Genomic DNA, 9,545 nt, shown 5'->3' on the forward strand with positions numbered 1-9,545 from the left:
AAATCAGGTTTTTTTATCTGCTTTTTCTGGTGCTTCACTTTCAAAACTGTCCATAAATAAATCACACAATAATGGAAATAAAGGAGAACCCATAGCTAAACCCTCGTTCTGTTTATAAACTTTGCTATTAATTTGGAAAAATGAGTTTTCAACACATACTTCTACCTGGTTAATTATATACATTATTTCTAAGACTGAATTATTATTTGCTTTCATTTTTTTCTCAAAACATTCAATAGATTTTTTCACAGGTACTTTGGTGAACGTTGACACAACATCAAATGACACCAAAATATATTTTTGATCTAAAATTATATGCTCAATTTTTTCCACAAATTCAAACGAATTCTTAACTGTATATTTATTTTTATTCCTTAAAAATGAGAATTTTTTAGATATAAATTTTGCTACATTATAAGTTGAACTCTTAATATTGAACGCAATAGGTCTGAAATTATTACCAATCTTATGACCTTTAGACAAGGCATATAATCTAGGTAAAAATAAAGTTACTGGGAATTAAACTTTGTTTTTCATAAGGTGTTAGAGTTATATAACTCTTAATTTTTTCTTTAACTATTGTATGGAGTTTATTTATAGGATTAAGTTTAATGTTCTCATACGGACCTTCTTTCAACTTTAGAATCGTAATCATTTTCATTAGAATAACAGTTTGTCCCCTTTTATCAGCCTTGCAAATGACAACATCTTGTTCCTTTAGATTTTTCAAAATTTGAAAGTCCTTTTTATTATTATATTTGAACTTAAATTGATTTAACAGAGTGCAAAATTCACTTCTAATGATATACACTTTTTCATCATTTAATTTTTTCAAGTTTATTTGGACCAAATGGAAAAAATAAAAACTTGTTCACATTTTTGATAACCGAAGTTTGATAAATATATATAGGTTAGTGACATTAGGAGCAAGTTTTCTACATAGATTAATATTTGAAAACAACGTCAGTACATACAAAGAATGACACGTGAATTTGCAACAGATTTTACTGAATTTAACTGACATTTGATGTAGTTTAGGATTTACATATAAAAACACTGTACTTGCGAAAATATATTAAGGAATGAATTTTTAAAATATTAGTAATGCTGGTAAAAACCTCATCAGATAATGTTGAATAATCTGAATATTATTAGTAAAATTTAATTCAATAATTAAAGTTTAAGAGTAAATTTTTAATAAAACAAAAACAAAATAACAGCCTGTTTTATTTTTTGAGAATGTTTTTAACTTTAAAAAATCGTGTGTTTTAACATAGGATCTTTCCCACAACTAACGGTGAAGTAATGTTCTTGAGTTTAATGTATTTTAACATAGGATCTTTCCCACAACCAAAGGTGAAGTAGTGTTCTTGGGTGGCATGTGTTTTAACATAGGATCTTTCCCACAACTAACGGTGAAGTAATGTTCTTGGGTTTAATGTATTTTAACATAGGATCTTTCCCACAACCGAAGGTGAAGTAGCGTTTTTGGGTATCGTGTGTTTTAACATAGGATCTTTCCCACAACTAACGGTGAAGTAATGTTCTTGGGTTTAATGCATTTTAACATAGGATCTTTCCCACAACCGAAGGTGAAGTAGTGTTCTGGGTAGCAGAGCAAGGAAAAAGAATCCGGCAATTTCTTAGAGGTTCATGGCCAGGTGGTTATGGTGGTTGACTCGTAATCTGAGGGTCATGGGTTCGAATCCTTGTCTCAATAAACATGCTCCCCTTCCAGCCGTGGGGGCGTTACAATGTGGCGGTCAATCCCACTATTCATTGGTAAAAGAGTAGCCTAAGAGTTGGCGGTGGGTAGTGATGACTAGCTGCCTTCCCTCTAGTCTTACACTATCAAATTAGGGTCGGCTAGCGCAGATAGCCCTCTTGTAGCTTTGCACGAAATTAAAAAACAAATGAACGAACAAATCTTAGATATTTTGCATACACCGTTGAAAACTTGGGAATCTGCTGTTTCCAAATATGCAATCCATGTGATGGTAACTTATTTCAGTCTGGAATTATGAGCAGTCTCAAAAAGACACAGCACTATCTTACTAAGAACGGTCGAACACACTGACTTTTTATTGTCCCCCAGTGGGACAGCGGTAAGTTTACGGCCTTACTACACTAAAATTCGGGGTTTGATTCCTCGCGGAGGACACAGTAGACAGCACAATGAGGCTTTCGTCTAAAACAAACAAATTTTCTTGCTTCTCAAATCAAATCATGCGACCTTTCTTCATTGTCTGTTTAAGACAATGGAAACCTTGATCTTGATCTGATCTGGAGGAAGGCTACTGCTACTGCCACTTCTGTCTTTATTCAACATCAAACTTATTTTTGAGTGCCACAACAGCATATTTAGGGCTTAATACATGGATTTGTCTCAACAAGGGCTGTTAAAAATTCCATCGTGAGCGCATCCATAGCGGCTGCACAAGTTGCTAATCGAACGTCTCGGAATCTTGAACATACAGGTTATCCAGGGAATAATGGTGATTCATAATGACATGTCGACAAGTAGCGAAGTTCCAGTCACTTCCACTCATAACATAATATTTATTATAAGGTCTATGAAAACTGCTTGTACTTGTATGTAAAGGAACAAAAGTTGAAATAAAACAAAAACGAAGACATTTAGATGGTAAATAACGAATTATTGACTAGATTACCAGATATAATAACATGCTTTTAGTTTAATGTTGAACATCTGAGGTACGTTTCGCTGTTAGTGTATTTTCATTTTAGCCAGAAATTTAAAATATGTTATTTAGATGATCTAAATTATGGTTCATACTAAAAAATACGCTTACCTCAGTAAAACGTGTCCAGTTTATAAGATTAACCAACCTACAGAAGGACTGTAAGAATATGTTAAAGATGAAACAAGAAACGATAACTCAGCATCAAATCACAGAAATAGAATTAGAAACGCACACTAAGGGGGGACAACCAAAGTTAGGGTGCAAACTAGAAGATGTTTAGAAATGCTCTTTAAAAATCCAAAATAGCAAAAATAACGTTAACCGAGCTTTATAAATTTTCATATTATAGGCTGCTTCAGTTATAGAGTGCATCTTTCCCCTCACTGCAGGACTAGGAAAACGTGAATAATTATTATTTGTGCATTAGATAATATATGATTACATACAATTGTTTAAAATAATGCCGGTCACGAAGGAAGTTGGGGAAAGTGTTACTCTAATGGAATAATGAGGGTAAGTTCAAGTTGTCTATCTTTAGTTAATATTACGTATCTAAATCTAATCATCTAAGGTTTAGTTCTGTTATTGATATATGATCACTATGGGAACTGGAATACCAATCCAGATATGTGTTATATATCACTCCCCAGCGATTTGTTTCTAGACACCTTTTATATTTCAGTTAAAGGGGAAAATAATCTTCTTGAAACAGTCTATAGACAATGAATCCTTTCACGATGTTATAAAGAAAACACGTAGGTTCGAAAATTCAATGAAAGATAAAGATAAAAAACTCTATAACCCGAGCGCCTTAGAAAGGTAGACCCTTCTTTACCAATGGGAAAAATGAGAAGTTTGCCCCAGAAGAAGAAGTATCCACCTTTCGAAATCGTTCGGGTTAAAGGGCATCGTATTTTTGTCTTAAATTGATTTCTTGAACCTAAGTGTTTTTCTAACATCATTTAAGGGTTATAGAGTTTCTTGTTTTTGACATGTAGACAGTGAATGGTAATCAAAGACATTATGCATTGTGAACTTAAGCATCCTTATCTACTCCTAATACGAAAATCTAATCTCAACTATTTATTAGTAGTTGACTTAGGTGTTTAAAATATTAATAATAGTAATAAATTACACAGGTCTGCGATGGTTTTATTGTCTTACATGTTCTTCAGTAATTCCTGTACGCTGAATCCGAAAATGATATCTATTTTTCTCCATCACCTACAGACTTTTCACAAGACGTCATATGTACTTTTACATAAGTGAATCATTTTCATTGAAATCGGGTCACATTTTGTTATGCTTAAAATGTTGACAACCACGGGATATAGATTTCTCTAGACCAATCACGACGTGATAGTTTTATCGATCGTTCTAGAACCCAAACATAATAATAAAAAATGTTCGTTGCGGTAAACGAAATAGTAATTTGATCTGAGTAAGAGTTGTTTTTTTCTTCCCGATTTGGAAAAAATCTTTACGTGACAGAAAAAATGAATATTATTTTCGAAATCTGCGTAGCCGAGTTATGGAAAATCCGTATTAAAACCAAAAGTACTTTTACGAAGCTCAAATTCGCAGGCCTGTGTTATCATCGAAGGATGCTGTTGTATTACGCCATATTTTTTTATATGCTAAAATATATAAATATATAATTGAACGAATCCAGCAACGTATATATTTTTTTATTAATTAACGTAGAAGTCATAAGCTGTGTATCACATTTGTACAAATATTAACCGAAACTTTTCCCGTAGGTTCTGATTGTTAGTACAGAAAAGAAATCAGCCCATCTTCTAAAATATTATCAATTCTACCTTTTTTTTTTCACAAGTTAAATTATGTGCGAGATATATTTTGTACACCTTGGACTTTCAAACAGTGCGTTGTGAAAAAAAAAAGAATTGAATTGTGTAGATTAAACTTTTAAGTAAAATGAACTATTTTGAGTCAATAAGGATGATTAGAGCATCGAAAACCTTTTTTTTTGATTGGCTGCTGCTACTTATACTGCTTAAAGTAACTTTAAAAAAGTATGCATTTTCTATACAAATTTGTTGTACATTATACGTTATAAATGACCAGATTGGTAGCTTCTTTGTACAGTTCAATGTTTTGCTAGTCTCTGCGCCTGCGCTGTGCATGGCCGGTTTATATGGAGTTTTACATAAGAATTTGAGTGTTGGGGCCCAAAAATCATCTTAGAAGGAAAACAAATTGAACATGAATTTTGAACCATCTCATATAACAATAAAAATAACAAAAGTAATAGAGCAAAAATATACTGTTGGGGGAGGGGGGAAAGGTCGAAAACAGACTGTTCAGTTCTCATATCGTGTGAAAAGATCTTTTGGCAGTGGTATTTAACAAATAAAATGTAGTTGCAATGTGTTAACATACTAATTTTTGGCTGAAAATCCATAATGAAAGAGTTAAAGGTAACATCCTGAAAGGTATTTTTACTGTTATTGTAATGTTTGATCAGGATTTCCTAACCTAAACACCGAACAAGTTGTATTTAAAGACAAAGAGATGAGTTAAAAAATCCGAAAACGACCAAGAACAAGTCAATACTTGCTTATTTACGATGAATTATAGTGAATCACAACTAATACATCAGTATAAGGATATAACGTAGAAAATAGGCAAAGAAGAGATATAGTAAAAAAACAACTTTGCACCGATACAAAAATCAGAGTTATATCAAAGTGACATAGAGATAGAATGGAACAATAGTTAAGGTGACACTAAACAAGATGTGTATTTAGGGCAACACTCCACTGATATAATGACTTGTATCTCGGGCTACACTACACCAACGCCTACTTAAGGTGATTTGTATGATACTAAACCGTGTATTTTCTTCATTGTCTCACTTCTCCGCAATACACTCCTACACGTGTTGATATTGTGATTCTTAAGCCTAATAGTTAGTATAGGTTTTAGTCACTTCCCAAGTTTGCCTAACAAATTTTTCCGTTTGATCCTTTAAATATTTATCATTATTTCAAAAACATTTGTTATTAATTTAGATGTAACTTGAAATGCACCTCTTCAATTTAATCTGGGTGTCTGAGTGAGAAACAGACATAAACGACAACAAAGACCACACATCTAATTTCTTCTTTTCAATCATCTTACTTGACAAGGTGGTTGATAAAATTGTGTAAGAAATAGATCCCTAACGTACTCAACGTAATTAATTCTAGTAGGGACTAGATCAATACACACACAAAAATATATCTTCTTTTTTCTTTTCCTCTTTTTCTGTTTAAAATATAATCTTCCAGATCCAGTAAGAGAAAGAGAGAGAGAAAAGGTTGAGTAAAATTACTTCACTGATATCGGGAGAAATGACTGGTTCGGTTTTAATTTTACAGCCATCCCATGTCTACACTGGTTGACCTATAAGACTCCTTTAAATATTAGGATTTGTGCCAGCCAGGTTACTTGTACCTAAACCTACTATCCTGTCAATCATTCAAGAATATGTTAGTACATGTGTACTTAATTAGATGATGTTTATTCAAAGTTTAGATTTTGTAACTTTCTTCTTTTGCTAGCTCTTTTCTGAATGTATTATATTGGAGGAAAATATCAGTAGAATCATTGTATTCAACTTGACGCATAGCATAACGCAATAACACTGAACTTACCCGCAAAATCGTATGTTTGTCAAAATAACTTCGAAAATTATTTTTAAAAGTTACAGTGTTAGTTCTATTGAGTTCTATTTTTGGTTTAATATAGTTAAAAACTGTTTATAAGGTAATTATATTTTCTTTGTTGAAAACTAATGACTCCTCGGCATTTGCTCTTTGAAAGATGACGTCCTATTTTTAGGCTAATTGGCATTCCATTGGCTACCACCAAGAGGCTGACGAAGCTGAGAGAATTCTATACTGAACGATCACCTTCATAAGGACAGAATGAAGTTAGTGCGTCGAGCCAGGAGCGAAAGAAAAATAGAACATACGACTGTTGCGAAAATTGGCAGACTCCGTTAAATTACCAAGGTATATCACGTTTTCTAAGTTAATCGTATTTACAGACGTATTTAAACAAAGGATCTCGTACTCTACAAATCAGTCAAACCTTATATAGCTTGTAGCAATTTTCCAAACATTCTTTCCTGATAATGTGAGAAACGTGCGAACCGTCACTAATTAGCACGTTGCAAGATCAAACCAATGAGGGATAAACATTTGTTGTTTCGATTCACTCGAATCATTTCCCTTCCCCGTATTTGCTTAAGTCAGCAGGCTTACGACGCTAAAATTCTGGTTTTGATACCTGTAGTTGGCAGATCACAGATAGCCCATTGCGTAGCTTTGTGTTTAACAACTAAACCCGTATTACTTTTACCGGTCACATTAGATTAGACAGGCTCAACTTTTTTTGTTTAAATTAGAAACATGTGTTTCACGATAAACAGATGACATACTAAAACCAAAACATTTTATTAAGTTTCCAGCAGAGGGTTTGTTTGTTTGTAGTTAAGCACAAAGCTACGCAAAGGGCTAACTGTGCTCTGCCCACCACGGGTATCAAAACCCGGTTTCTAGCGTTGTAAGTCCGCAGACATACCACTGTACCACTGGGGGGCTCCAGCAGAGGGACTAACAGTATTAGTCATGACATCAAACCAAAATTGTAAGATTACATAAAGTCATCTTAAATGAAAAACAACCAAACTAAAAACTATAGCATAAAATGACTAAAACTATTTCACAAACACCAAAAGTATTCTGAAGCCATAATAATGACTAAAGCTATTTCACAAACACCAAAAGTATTCTAAAGCATAATAATGACTAAAGCTATTTCACAAACACCAAAAGTATTCTAAAGCATAATAATGACTAAAGCTATTTCACAAACACCAAAAGTATTCTAAAGCTGAGAAAACGAGTTGGATAAATTATTTTCGTAAAAAAAACAGAAACAGAAAATAATTCTCATTTTGTTTCTGTTTAGGTCTTAAAATGGAATTCTGGTTTCAAAGTAGTTAACTAGGCTCCTGAAAAAAAAGAAAAGAAAAAGTAAATAACTGATTCCTATTATAAAGACAGTTTAAATTAGGGAAACGAGATTAGACCATGGATAACGTGTGAAACCGGCACGTGATTGTTTTTGTAACTTAGCGTAACCAGAACAAAACCTGTACATGAATTTGATATTTATAGACACAGTATTGAAAACAATTATGGAAAAGATGATGATAAATGGTATAAAAAGCGAATATTACTGGAAATATATCCCTTTAATGTCTAAAAATGAGCTCTACCAGGGTAAAATCACGTGATGATAGTTACACTCTAATTGGTTGTCATTCAACTAATCAAAAAATACTAACTAGTATATAGACTATAAATATATAAACAGTCTTACTATGGTCCAGTAGCAATAGTAGAGTAGATCCACTCATGGTTCCTAGGATTGAAATACCGCGTGACAAGCGTGTAGAAGTCACAGCTATGGCTGGTTAAAGATACTCCACGCGAAAAAACGCAGCAAGGCTCCATGTTTCAATAGAAGCAACTAGCAAGACTTTGAAGAGAGTACGTGAAACTGGTTAATAATAGAAGTTGTCGTGGTAAAATCCGAAACTCTTCAAAGTACCTAAATAACTATCTCATAAAGATAGACGACGTTCGAGTACAGATCTTGCCAACGACCTTGCTGTAAATACAGGTGTGAATGTTGCCTCGAGAGCAGTAATATATGTATTAGCAGAAATAGTCTCAATTGACGTAAACTGCTGCAGCGAAGAGGCAACCAAAACTAAAGGATGAAATTAGCTGTGGATTACAAATAATGGAGGACCAAAACTGGAGCTCTTTACATATGAATCCAAGTTTGGATTGTTCAACAACAACCAACAAAAGTTTGTATGATGGCAAAGAGGAGAACACAAGTCATCGGGCTGGAATTCATCTTCTAGCAAGAAAAGAATTTGAAGCTGACAGTAAATTATGGATGATATTTTAATGGAAAAGGGGCAGACGGAGTATTCGCAGCCATAGTTTGGTTTGCATAAAGTCCCGATATGAACATTTTTCAGACTGTATGAATTACGTGAAATTGAGTAGGTCAAAAGGCGATCTCGGCTGAATTCTGATAACATTTCAGGACATTCAGAACAACAGTCTACAGTTGTATATCTAGAAACTGTAAGCCAGCATGGAAAAAGGGTGTAATAATCTGTGTAAAGCATAAGGCAGCATGGAAATAGGGAGCAATACTCTGCGTAAAGCGTAAGACAGCATGGAAACAGGTGTAATACTTTGTGTAAAGCGTAAGGCAGCATGGAAACAGGGTGTAATACTCTGTGTAAAGCGTAAGGCAGTATGGAAAAAGAGTGTAATAATCTGTGTAAAGCATAAGGCAGCATGGAAATAGGGAGTAATACTCTGCATAAAGCGTAAGCCAGCATGGAAACAGGTGTAATACTTTGTGTAAAGCGTAAGGCAGCATGGAAACAGGGTGTAATACTCTGTGTAAAGCATAAGGCAGCATGGAAACAGGGTGTAATACTCTGTGTAAAGCGTAAGGCAGCAAGGAAACAGGGTGTAATACTCTGTGTAAAGCGAAAGGCAGCATGGAAACAAGGTGTAATACTCTGTGTAAAGCGAAAGGCAGCATGGAAACAAGGTGTAATAGTCTGTGTAAAGCGTAAGGCAGCATGGAAACAGGGTGTAATAGTCTGTGTAAAGCGTAAGGCAGCATGGAAACAGGGTGTAATACTCTGTGTAAACCGTAAGGCAGCATGGAAACAAGGTGTAATACTCTGTGTAAAGCGAAAGGCAGCATGGAAACAGGGTGTAATACTCTGTG

The sequence above is a fragment of the Limulus polyphemus genome, unplaced genomic scaffold (assembly GCF_000517525.1).
Source record: "Limulus polyphemus unplaced genomic scaffold, Limulus_polyphemus-2.1.2 Scaffold901, whole genome shotgun sequence".
Classification (NCBI taxonomy): domain Eukaryota; kingdom Metazoa; phylum Arthropoda; class Merostomata; order Xiphosura; family Limulidae; genus Limulus; species Limulus polyphemus.